Source organism: Oryctolagus cuniculus, chromosome 11 (genome assembly GCF_964237555.1).
Source record: "Oryctolagus cuniculus chromosome 11, mOryCun1.1, whole genome shotgun sequence".
NCBI lineage: Eukaryota > Metazoa > Chordata > Mammalia > Lagomorpha > Leporidae > Oryctolagus > Oryctolagus cuniculus.
In genome coordinates, this window is record NC_091442.1 from 30,619,859 (window position 1) to 30,633,648 (window position 13,790).

The following is a 13,790-nucleotide window of genomic DNA, read 5'->3' on the forward strand; positions in this document are numbered from 1 at the left end:
AGGAAGCTGCCTGCTGTTAGCAGGAAGCTGGATCAGAAGCCAAATAGCTGGGACTCAAAGCAGGCACCCTGATATGGGATGTGAGCATCCCGAGTGGCATCCTAACCACTGTGTCTAACATCCACCCTGAGAATAAAATACTTTTAAAAAATATGTATTAATTTATTTATTTGAAAAGCAGAGTTACAGAAAAGGAATGAGGGAAGGGGAAAGACTGATTTTTCCATCTGCTTGTTCACTCCAGAAATGATCCCAATGGTCAGGGCTGGGCGAGACCCAGCTGGATGCTGGCTTCTTAGGTGGCAGTTTTACCTGCTACACCACAACATTGACCCCATGAAAATAAAATACCTTCAGGACTGTTAGTGAGTTGTTTTGAAATGGTATCTTATGGGGGCCGCTGCTGTAACATAGTGGGTAAAGCTGCCACCTGCAGTGCCGGCATCTCATATGGGCACTGGATCGAGTCCCAGCTGCTCCACTTCCAATCCAGCTCTCTGCTAATGCTCCTGAAAAAGCAGTGGAAGATGGCCAAGTCCTTAGGCTCCTGCACCCATGTGGGATTGGATGGCTTCGGATCGGTGCAGCTCTGGCTGCCGTGGCCAATTGGGGAGTGAACCAGAGGATAGAAAACCTCTCTCTCTCTTTCTCTCTTTCTCTCTCTCTCTCTCTCTCTCTCTCTCTCTCTGCCTCTCTGTAACTCTGCCTTTCAAATAAATAATATTAAAAAATTGTATCTCATGTTCTAAGGATGTTGAGAGCATTTTACCTGTCCTGAGAGTCATCCAAGACACAAATGCAATGGCATCAGGTTGTTGAAACTGAGGTATTTTTTGCAGCCTGCAAACAGTGTGAAGGTGTGGGTATCAGTGTACATGGCTTTAGCATCTCCATCAGAGCAGAAAAACACTTGCTGAACTGCACAGCAATGACTAAGCATGTGGGGAGTGAAATCACCAAAGCGGGGCAGGCTGGGAGGGGATCTTGGAGAAGCAGGTGGGTGAGGCTCAGTTGTGTTGCGTCATTTATAGTCAACACGGGATCCCAGAGCTTTCTCAGGCTGCGCACTGGGCCCACGGCTACGACCTGGAACAATTCACCAGTGATAAACCATGAACTTCATTTACTCATGTGTGAATGTGTCCAGTCAGCCGCCCTGTTCTGTTCAGCCAGCAGAGACGCCTCCCATGTGTACAGAACTGACTGGGATTTGGAGAGAGAAAGATCCATGAGGCCAGGCCCTGCCCTGAGGAAGCTACTTCCTAAAAGATAGGCAGATAAAGGAACAGGTAGGAAGCTGATGCAATAATTCAGAAACATGAGGAGCCTGGATCTTTCACAAGACTCCAGAAAGATTCAAAATCAAATACACCTTTGTTTCCAGATTTACCGGGTTGGAAACTAAGAGTGTTGCTTAAGTGAAAGGATGGGCCGGTTGATTGCCTTTCTCCCTTTATCTCTAGAAATAAATGGGAAACCATGAGAGAGAGGGAGAGAGAGCCCTAGTACAATAGCATACTGACCTGCAAGTTGATTGAGATTCTTCCTCCAAACACCAAGAATTTTCCCAGAATACAAAAGCGTTAGTTGTTGCATTCACTACAATCTCATATTCATATCAATGCAGTCACTGACCAGAGTCCTAGATTTTCCTGCTGACAAGGCTGCACAGAGTAAGAGCCTCAGGCAGCAACGAACCAGAGCCCAAGTCTAGCTTTCCCTGCAGAGCTGTGCGCGTGGATTCCAGGAATGGCACACCGCGCGTGGATTCCAGGAATGGCACACCGCTGACATTTCCGTGACTTCGGACTGGAAATGTAAGCATTGGAGTTGACGGAAGCTAAGATTTTAGTCTTAGCTGTCACTTCTAGGGGGAAAATCCCAAGGAGTCCTTCCTTTGAATAATCAACTGGTTGTACTCAGCCAGAGCAGACAGCAGAGGAAAAACAGTACCTATCTGTAACCAGCCAGAATTAAAGGGGCCAAGGCCAATTTTTATTCATCCTTCTTCAAGTGAAATTACATCAGCCATCACTCAGATTGGCAGATAGTGCAAGGTTTTCCCATCACATATTTTTCCAGAAGAGCTTTGTTGTCTGGGAAACCGTAATGACAAGATGAATTTTTAAAGAAATCTATTTTATTTATTTGAAAGGCAGAATTTCAGAGAGAGAGGGAGAGACACAGAGAGAGATCTTCCATCTACTGGTTCACTCCTCAAATGGCCACAACTGCTGGGGCTGGGCCGGGGCAAAGCTGGGAACCAAGAGTTTCATCTGGGTTTCCCACATGGGTGCAGGGGCCCAAGCACATGGGCCATCTTTTGCTGCTTTCCCAGGTGCATTAGCAGGGAGCTGGATCAGAAGTGGAGCAGCCAAATCTTGAACTGGTGCCCATATGGGATGTCAGCACTGCAGGTGGTGGCTTAATCGACTATGCCACAACGACAGCCCTGACAAAATGAATTTAAAGCAGTCATCAAACTATAGAACAGGAGAGGTATAAATGGACATTCAATATGGCAAACTAAGAGATAAAGCATAGCAAACATAACCACAGTTGTGTAAGGAGTAGAAGTCAATAAAACAATGACAAACAAATCATAGACGAGAAAGACGCTGGAAGTGCTTGGTGCTAGGTCACGGCAGACAGTATTATGTGTTAGCTCTTCCTGTTCCGGGTGCACCCTTCTGTGCTAGGTTCATGAAGCTGCTATGATAAACCACCATGAATTCAGTGGCTTCAAACCATTGTGTTTATTACTTTACAGTTCTAGGGCTCAGACCTTTAAAATGGGTCAGCACAGCTGCATTCCCAGGGGAGAAGCCTGACCTTTTTTAAACTTCTGGAAATTGCTGCATTCTTTGGTCCATGGCCTCATGTCACTCTGACCTCTGCTGCCATCATTCTGTATTGTTTTCCTTTTTCTTTTATTATCTTAGGGGAGAGACAGACAGACAGAGAGATCTCACTGGTTCCCTCCCCAAATGCCTACAAATGCCTCTGCCAGGATCTGAGAAACCCATTCAGCCCTTCTCTGTGCATGGTAGAGAACTACTTGAGCCATCATCATTACCTCCCCGGGTCCACATTAGCAGGAGTCTGCAGCCAGAGGTGGGAATTGAACCCAGACCCTTGGGTGTGGAACATAGATGTCTTAACCAGTTTCTTAACAGCTATGCCGAACGCCTGGCGCTGTCTCCTTTTCTGACTCTGACCTCTTATTTTTTTTTTACAAAGACTCTTGTGATGACCTTGGGCCCATCTGGGTAATCTGGGATCATCTATCCATCTCAGATCCTGAATTTAATGACACCTATGAAGTCCCTTCTGTCCAGGTAGGGTAACATTCACAGGTTCTGCGGATAAGGACGTGCACATCTTTGGGGGTGGAGGCTACTGCTCAGCTTACCACACCCTCTCTCCCCTTCCCTGCTGTATTTGGCTGCAATGACAGCAGCTTCACTTGCTGGAGGGATTCCTTGGTGCAGTGCATGAGGTGAGTTTTAGAGATGACAGAAAACGCAGCAGGTGTTAGCAGGGGCTATCTGTGTTGGGACCAGGTGTCCAGCTGCCCACAGGCACAGTGGTTTGTCTGAAGGCTTTTCTGGCTGCCAGAGCCTCCCATGCCCATCTAAGGGCAGGCCTACAGTGCCAAGGAGTTAATGCTCCTCTGTGCTCCCCTGCAGTCCTTAATCAATGATTGATAAAGACCCAGCTCTCTTGTTCTGTGGCTTAGGCTCACATTCTATACTGTTCCCAAGCATTAATTCAGCTCTAGTTGTCTACAGTGCTGACTTGCTGACAACACATTCTCTCCTTATTTGGTGGCCTTCCCCTTCTGGTCTCATTCCCCTCGTACTATTTCCTGGGTCATCTGCCAAATAAGCTACTTGAAATCAAATCCATGCTTTAGGACCCACTTTCAGGGAAACCCAAACTAGGAGGTTGGAGGAGTAATCCTTGTCCCGTGGCTAGTAAGAGACAGAGGCACGTGTGAATCCAGCTCTGTTACTCCTCAACCACTCCCAGGGCATCTCTCTCTCTCTCTCTCTTTTTAATTTATTTGACAGGCAGAATTAAACAGTGAGAGAGAGAAACAGAGAGAAAGGTCTTCCTTTTTCTGTTGGTTCACCCCCAAAATGGCTGCTACAGTTGGAGCTACGCTGATCCCAAGCCAGGAGCCAGATGCTTCCTCCTGGTCTCCCATGCAGGTGCAGGGGCCCAAGCACTTGGGCCATCCTCCACTGCCTTCCTGGGCCACAGCAGAGAGCTGGACTGGAAGAGGAGCAACTGGGACTAGAACCGGTGCCCATATGGGATGCTGGCACCGCAGACAGAGGATTAACCAAGTGAGCCATGGCACAGGGCATCTCTTAACTGCCTTGTTGCCCATACTACCTGAAGGAGACTGCTGGCCTAGGAAGACCACTGTCCCAGGACGTAACCTAGCTAGAAGGTGTCTCTTCTCAGGTTTCTGATTTGAAAGAAGAGAGGATTGCCTAACGCTGAGAGGAGACTGCAATCCAGCCATCCTAGACCCAGACCAGTCTGGGAGGGGGAGGCTGATGCAGTGAATCCTAGTCTGTAAGAGCCTGTAGAGCTCCCAGAGCATCCTGGGTACCCATGGTAGTCGCATGGGAGGGACTGGATTTCTGTCAGTATTGTATTGACTGCAAATTGAGCCACAAGACATAGCAGCAAGGAACTGGTTTTAAAAAAACAAGCAGGCAAGCCCTTTATCAGGATTCCCATCTGGTTGGCAGGGATCCAATGACTTAAGTCCTTTCAGGGACTGCACAGGCGGGCAGCTGGAATCAGAAGCCAGAGGCAGGAATTAAACTGAGGCACTCCAATATGAGACATAGGCACCTTAACAGGTGCTTTAACTGCTAGGCCAAACACATCCTTAAATATACCTTTTAATTCTATTTTCCATGAACTTGTTGAAATACCCTTGTTTTACATTGTATGATATATATAATATTATATATTGTGATAAATATACTGTCAATCGCATGTGTGATCATACAACATTTATTATGAAATTATGATTTGGAAGCATTTTATTCAGAGTATGAATAAATAAGAGAATTTATTCATAATACTTATGTACTCATTTATTCATGTGAATTCAGAGTATGAATCAGTTTATTGTTGTTAGCAAATTGGTATTAGCAGTACTCTTCAGTGACAAGAGAGAGACACAGCCAGGGCTGCTTTAATCAACCAAACTCTTCATGGCTTAATCCTCAAGTGATCTGCACATTGCAATAAATGAGCACATTGTCCTCAGAAAAGATGAACAAATCCAGCTTTCTCCTGAGTTAACTGGAAAACCTTGAGCTACTTTTTCTTAAAATTTTAACTTCATCTTAACCAAAGAATTTGGGACTAAATATTTCCCTCATTAGACAACATTTAAAGGAATTATGTAGGGAAAAGGAACAACATGGGAAATGTTGCTGCACAGGCTATAGATTCACAGGGATCCTTGGAGGAAGTGTTAGAACTTATGACTGAAAAACAGAAGAGTAGTGGCTGCGAGCAGGCTGTGGGCAGGCGGGTTACATTACACCCAGGAAATGCTCAGAGCACAGTGGGGGGAAAGATGGAGAGAGGGGAGGATGTGAGGCCGACTCCTTGAGGGTGGCTCAAGAAGACTTGGGAAGGAGAGAATTCCATCCCTTATACAGTGAGCTGCAGTCTTTCCTGCAGTTACTCCCAGCCAGATGTGCACCTGCCAGCAACTCAGTAAAATGGTGCAGGGAAAAATGCAATCATTTTAGACTGCATCTTGTGCAGAGTTGGGGGCGCAGAGGTTTGTAGTGCACGGGCTGGGCCATAGTTACTTGTCCTGCAAACAGAGGGGTCTTTTGGTCTCCTGGCCACCGTGTGCCATGAATGTCCTTTTCACAGTCCACCCCACTGATAGAAGAGACGAACCAGAAGGCCTGAGGTAAGCAAACCAATGGTTTAATTTGGTGATAGCAAAGCAACCCAAGTTGTTCAAGGTTAGCCTAAAATAGAACACCCCAGTAATGTGATCAGAATGGAACAAAGACTGCATCAGAGAGAGTAGGACAGAGAGAAAGCGACACCCCTGGCCAGCAACTCTGCAGAGACTTCCAGGAATATGCAGGTAGCCAGCTCAGAAACGCCACCGATATTGTGGACTCTGGGTGTTCCTTGCTTCCCTACCACTTTGTTGTGTCACAAAAAAATGGACTCTTATGTAGGTGTAAGTTTCTAAGCAGAAATTGAACACAACCCATTTAGTTAGTTAGGGGACATGAGTTGCAACCTATAGAGTATGAACTCAATGAAGGTGGAAGAAGGGGGTGTGAACCCACTGTGGTACCCAGAAGCACTTCACGGGAGAGGGCTACTACATGGATGTTTTATTCCTTTACCCCTGACAGTTGTGAACAAGACCATCATTTATTCTGATCTGGGTTTTTATTTGTTCGTTTAAATCATCATTGTCTCATGTCCCCCGTTTTCCTACGTATATTAAACAAGTCTGTGTAAAAGATGGCCCTCACTTCTGGAAGATTGCTGCATGGATTCCCTCCAATGCGGATTTGCTCCTTGATTTTAGGTGAAGTGCCCTGACTGAGGCGTTCCATGGGACTGATCTGTGGGGATTATTTGAGGTCTGGGATGATGGGACTTTTCTTCACGGAAGATATTTGTCCCTATCTACCCATCATCTAGAAGCAAAAGTAGTATGGGTTTACCTTAATACATGTGAAAGCTTCAAATTTCCTTCAACTACCTGGCTTCAGATCATCAGGGGCTGGTATATTTCTGGGTCACCCTTTACCAGAAGATGTAGGTATGGTCCCAACCCAGGTGGAGGGTGGTCTGTCAGAACCTTGAGGTTCAGGGGAAAAAAATCTCACTCTTTGAGATTTTAAAATCACATCTCTGTTGTATGGTTGTAACTTTCAGATCAACAGATGACCCTCAGGCAAAACCAGTTCCGAGTACCATGCCTACCGAGCTAATCCTAGGTTCCTTTTGGCTCAGTCTTTTTTTATTCTGTTGCTAACTCATCAGTAGGTTAGAAGTATAGTCATTGTTGCCCCAGCTTTTAAGATTTTCCTCAATGGGAGAGTTTGTTAGAATTATCTGGTCAGTCTTACCAGAAGTAGAAGTCAGATAATTTTCAACACAAATTTTTATCCATGTGAGATTTTTACAAATTAAAAAAATGTACAAGAGATCTCTCCCTATGGAGCTTTACGCACACACAAGTTTCTGTGTATGGATCCCCAGATCTGTTTCTCCAAAAACTTCCTTCTGCTAAATCCCCTGCATCATCCTTATGCCCTCTCTAGCACTCCACACACTCATCCTATTCCTAGTTTGACTACAGAACAGCAGAGGTGAAAGCAAATAATTTCTTCCACCTGCTTGAATGTTCTGTATGGTCCTTCTGTCTTACAGAGGAGGAAGACTTGTAAAGTAACTGTGGCCCCAGTGCAGGGCTAAAAGCAAGCAACTGAAATGGCACATCTGGCTTTCCTCTCTCTCTGATCCTACTCTTGTGAGAGCAGGCATGAGTGACTTAGACGAGCTCACACAGCTAGCTTCATGCACTGTGTACTAGGGCCCCACCCCACCCCCAGTGTGGTTTCCTGGGCTTTAATCTGCCCCAAGTCCTTTGACGCCTGTGAATATACTTCCTCTGTCTCTGTTGACAATGCTATTGTTACCATGGCTACTACTGAGCTGCAATGATGCCTGAACAGGATATACCCAGGGAGCATTTCTTCCTGCTCCAGCTATGCCAAAGACCCCAGAGCTTTGGAGGTTGCTGGTGTATCCACGCCCTTGGTCAAGAATTGATTTCTGAGCTGAGGTTTGCAATGAAACAGGAAAACTTCCTTTCTTCTATCTTTGCCTCCCTCTATTACATGAAGTCCAAAGAAGTTTACACACAACAATCACAATAAAGCTCTGTGTTCTACCCATTAGGTTGGCAAGATCAAAATGTTTGATAAATTCTCAGAGAAACAAACATTGCTGGTACAATGTACATTGATACAGTCCTTTAGGAGAATAATTTGGCCAGATCTATGACAATGAACAATGCCCAATCTATTTGAGCAAATCTACCCCTAATATATACTCCAACATGTGAGAAATGGTATATAGATGAGACTACTCAGTGCAGCAGCATTTGTAAGTAGAAGGTTAGAAATCATGGTGTAGGGCTGGCGCTGTTAAATTGCAGTGCCAACATCCCATATGGGCACTGGTTCGAGTCCTGGCTGTCCTACTTCCAGTCCAGCTCCCTGCTAATGGCCTGGGAAAAGCAGAGAAGGATGGCCCAAGTCTCCGGGCCTGTAACCATGTGGGAGGCTCAGAAGAAGCTCCTGGCTCCTTGCTCTGTCCTGGCCCAGTCCCTGTCATTTCAGCCATTTGGGTAGTGAACAAGAGGATGGAAGATCTCTCTTTCTCTCTCTCTCTCTCTCTCCCCCCCTAACTCTGCCATTCAAATAAATAAAACAAATCTTTTAAAAAATGCTTCTTGAAGCCAGCACCGCGGCACACTAGGCTAATCCTCTGCCTTGCGGCGCCGGCACACCGGGTTCTAGTCCTGGTTGGGGCGCCGGATTCTGTCCCGGTTGCCCCTCTTCCAGGCCAGCTCTCTGCTGTAGCCCAGGAGTGCAGTGGAGGATGGCCCAAGTGCTTGGGCCCTGCACCCCATGGGAGACCAGGAGAAGCACCTGGCTCCTGCCATCGGATCAGCGCGGTGCGCCGGCTGCAGCGCGCCGGCCGCGGTGGCCATTGGAGGGTGAACCAACGGCAAAGGAAGACCTCTCTCTCTGTCTCTCTCACTGTCCACTCTGCCTGTCCAAAAAAAAAAAAAAAAAAAAAAAACTTCTTAAAAAAACAAAAAAGAAAGACAGAAACCATGGTGTAGCAGACACAGCCTTGGCCCACCCCTGAATTCAGCAGCTGTTGGGGGGGGGGGGGCGAGGGGGAGGAGTTCCACCAGGGCTGACAAAGCTTCCCACCCAACTCCACTGGCAATGCCTTGGGCAAGCCCCCTCTTGCACCTCTGTTAGTCTACTCAGACCCAGACCGGGGCAGCAAAATACTACAGACTGTGTGGCTAAGCAATGAGAATTTCTTTTCTCACAGTTCTCAAACCTAGAAGTCCAAGACCAAGGTTCTGGTTTCTGCTGAAGGCTGTTTAAATGACTTGCAGACAATTGTCTTCTTTGCCTTTGTATGACCTTTCTCCAGTGGAAGGAAGTCCTCTCTCTCTCTCTCTCTCTCTATTTCTGCCTTTCAAATAAATAAATATTTTTAAATAAATTATTTATTTTTAAATAAATATTTTAAATAAATTATTTTTAAATAAATACTTTATTTTTAAATAAATATTTTTTAAATAAATATTTTTTTTTAAAAAAAGAAATGTCTAAAAAAAAAAAAAAAGAAGAGGGAGACCTACGTGGGTAGAAGATACTTTGGCCATCATCTGCTGCCTCCCAGGGTATGCATTAGCAGTAAGCTGGATCAGAAGCAGGAAAGACAGAACTTGAACTAGCGTTCCAATGTGGGATGTGGACAGGCCAAGTAGTGGCTTAGCTCACTGCTCCATAATGTCTGTCCCCTGTCACTGGCCTTTCACTTTGTTTGCAAGGCTTAAACAAAAATGAATTGATATCCTTTCTACATAGAATGATGAAAGGGAAAATAACCCTTTGTTTACTAATAAGAGCCGAGATAGGGAAAGTGTGAGAATTACTGGTAATTTTTTTTTTTTTTTGACAGACAGAGTGGACAGTGAGAGAGAGAGACAGAGAGAAAGGTCTTCCTTTGCCATTGGTTCACCCTCCAATGGCTGCCGCGGCCAGCGCGCTGTGGCCGGCGCACCGCGCTGATCCGATGGCAGGAGCCAGGAGCCAGGTGCTTTTCCTGGTCTCCCATGGGGTGCAGGGCCCAACCACCTGGGCCATCCTCCACTGCACTCCCTGGCCACAGCAGAGAGCTGGCCTGGAAGAGGGGCAACCGGGACAGAATCCGGCGCCCCGACCGGGACTAGAACCCGGTGTGCCGGCGCCGCAAGGCGGAGGATTAGCCTGTTGAGCCGCAGCGCCGGCCACTGGTAAATATTTATACTTTGATAATAATGGGCCTTATTGAAGCCTGAGAGTATATTAAATCTAAGTGGAGTCAAGGTGAGTGGAAGAGGAGGCTTGGTCAGGTAAACAGCAGACTTGGGGGAGAAGCTTGATAAAAGCCAAAGTTGGCAAAGCCAAGTATCTACAAGGCAGGAAGTCTCTGCAGAATCAGCCCCAAGCTAACAAGACGATCTCTGAGTTGACGTAGCACTAATGCCAAACATCCCTCCCAACCCCAACTAGAACCCATTTTTCTGTTGGGAAGGCCCAGTGCAACCACACTTTCCAAGCACCCCAAAGAGATTTCCGTACCCCAATTTCTCTTTGTTATTCTCCTGCTTTCTCCAGCACCCAGTTCTACCCAGAAGGGTAACTACCTCCGACAGAGAGGGTGTTTTTTCCACCCCAATGCATTTCTGAAGCTGGAGGAAGGGGCACAAGCCAAGGAGAGCGGGCAGCCTCTTGGAGCTGGAGAAATCTAGGAGGTGGATTCTCCTCTGGTGCTTCCAGAGGGAGGCTGACTCATCTTAGACTTCTAACCTCCACAGGAAGCTATTACGTTGTGTTTTTGAAGCCACTGCATCTGTTCTAATTTGTTACTGCAGTAATAGGAAAGTAATACAAATAACTTACTTTGTTGTTGTTAGTTACAGAAATGTTACAAGACTGTTAGTGAAATCTACTTGGGGAGGAATTATTTCTATATCTTTATGGACTGAGATTGAATCAATGTGATGGTGGTTTAAATGAAGCCCCGGAGAGTGACTTCCGGATACAGCACATGATGGATGATACGGAGAACAAAATCCAAGGTTTGTCCTGGGGCCAGCGTTGTGGCACAGCAGATTAAGCTGCCACATGAGACGCTGGTATCACCTATGGGCACAGGTATGAGATCTGGCTGCTCCAATTCCAATCCAGCTCCCTGCTAATGTACCCGAGGAAGCAGCAGAGGATGGCCCAACTGCTTGGGTCCCTGCACCCACATGGATGAAACCAGTGGCGCCCAATTTTGGACAGTGAACCTCTAAAACTGCCAACATAAACCTCCTTCTTTCATAGTGGATTATCTTAGATATTTCATTGTGGTAACACAAGGTTGACTAATGCATTACCATGCAAACTACTATAAGAGATATCAATACAGTGGCAACTGTTCATCTGAATTTGGGAAAAGTACAGTAAAAATAAGGCATAAGGGCCGGCGCCGTGGCTCACTAGGCTAATCCTCCGCCTTGCGGCGCCGGCACACCGGGTTCTAGTCCCGGTCGGGGCGCCAGATTCTGTCCCGGTTGCCCCTCTTCCAGTCCAGCCCTCTGCTGTGGCCAGGGAGTGCAGTGGAGGATGGCCCAGGTGGTTGGGCCCTGCACCCCATGGGAGACCAGGAAAAGCACCTGGCTCCTGACTCCTGCCATCGGATCAGCGCAGTGCGCCGGCCGCAGCGCGCCGGCCGCGGCGGCCATTGGAGGGTGAACCAATGGCAAAGGAAGACCTTTCTCTCTGTCTCTCTCTCTCACTGTCCACTCTGCCTGGCACTTACCATGGATGGAACTTGCAGCACTGAAAGTTGCTCTGGGTGACTCAGTGAGTGAGCGGTGAGTGGAGATGAAGGCCAAGGGCATTACCGTGTGTTCCTGAAGATCCCCAAATGTCCACAGTCACCGAATCTGGGCCAAGCTGAGGGCAGGAGCCAGAAACTCCATCCTGGTCCCCGACATGTGTGGTAGAGACCTGAGCACAGGTGCTTTCACAGCCAACTGGATTGGAAGCAGAGCAGCCAGAACTCAAACCAGCACTCCAGAGATGAATGCCCGTGTCACAGGTGGCAGCTTAACCTTTTATGTCACAACATTGCTTTCTTTAATAGTAAATAACTTTAGATTGTTATAACTATTATTTACTTTTTAATTTTTAAAAAAGATTTATTTTATTTATTTGAAAGAGTTACAGAGAGAGGTAGAGACAGAGAGAGAGGTCTTCCATCCGCTGGTTCACTCCCCAGATGGCTGCAACTGCTGGAGCTGCGCCGATCCGAAGCCAGGAGCCAGGAACCAGGAGCTTCTTCCGGGACTCCCACATGGGTGCAGGGGCCCAAGGACTTGGGCCATCCTCTACTGCTATCCCAGGCCACCGCAGAGAGCTGGATCAGAAGAAGAGCAGCCAGGACTAGAACCGGCACCCATATGGGATGCTGGCGCTTCAGGCCAGGGCTTTAACCCCTTAACTTTTTAATTTTTTAAAAGCACACTTTGACTCATTTGTGATAATACTTAATGTAAAGCACAAAAACATAGCCCAGCCCCAGCCCCAGCCAAGGGAATAGAGGTTGGGATGGAATTGTACATTTGCTCATTTTTTCCCCAAATAACTGAGTATTCAAGTCCTGGACTGGAAGTCTGCTCCTGGGGAAACCCATTCTAAGACAACAGGGTATCTGGAAAGTGCCCCCATCTTCTGGAGGCAGTCGTGCTGTGCAGCCTGTAGCTGGGTGGACCCAGGACACAGGCATTCGATACTCTCTCCTCGGGATCATCGATTGGAAGGGAGAGGATGGCGGTCAGTGTCTCAGGGCCACATGTGAACTCAGGAGCTTGGCAGCCAGAGAGGACCACAAGGGTAGGAGTAGCAGAGAAAGCCAGTGTAAGGGAAGGGGAGCAGCAGACAGAGAGAGCACAGAGAAAGAGGGGCGAGGTGGGAAAGAGAGCCAGAGAGACAGAAAGAGGAGCGAAAGACTCAGAGACGGCTTCTAGTGTGGGCTCCCTCCCTTCCTGGTGCCCTCTAACCTCTGTCTGACTCCCGGTCTGTGAATTATGCCAGTGCACATACAATAAACTCCTCCTTGTCTCTCAGACCAGCTCAAAACGCCTTTTATTATGCAGTGCCAAAGAGGCAATTAATTCAGAAAAGCATCATAAAATGACACTCCCGCTTACAGTGAGCCAGAAAGTTCTGCTCCGCTTTGCCCCTTTTGAAAATGTCCTTCTCACAGCCCTGAAAGCACAATGATCGCTAATCTCCCCACAGGCCAGTGAGCAAGTCTCCGACTGCCCTCTGGCATCCACAAAACCTGGCCTGAAGAACCTGGCTGGCACATGGAGCAAGGCATTTGTGGTCCAAAACAATGCAGAATGGAACAATTTATTCCCTAATTACCTTAGCTAGGGGAGTACAGGCTCACTAAGCTGCTCCAGATTTAGAGATACGAGGCAAGCGGAGGGAGTTGGGTAAGTCAAGTGTGCATGAGCAGGAACAGACTGTGATGCCAGTCCCACAAGAGCCCAGACTCCCGCTGCTGTCTGCCAGGATTCCTACATTCTCAGCCTGCCTGCCTTCATGCTGCGCCAGCTGGGTGGCATGTGCAGCTCCCGGGATGCTGGTACTGGGGAGCAGCACTACCTGGACCAGAAACGTCTTCTTTCTACCAGCCCACCAGAGTTCATGCAGTTCTCGTTATGAAGCGAGCCTTTGGTGATTTCCTGGATGCCACTACTAAAAGCACAAATGTGCTCTAACGTACAGAGAGAAGACTGGAAGCGGAGGCCCTACTTGTAGATTCTGCCACTCTAGGCAGGCCAGTGAGTGGCTCAGCAGCGCCGAGCCTGTTCATAGAGAACGCTCCCTGGCACTCCAACCTCCATAGACAGC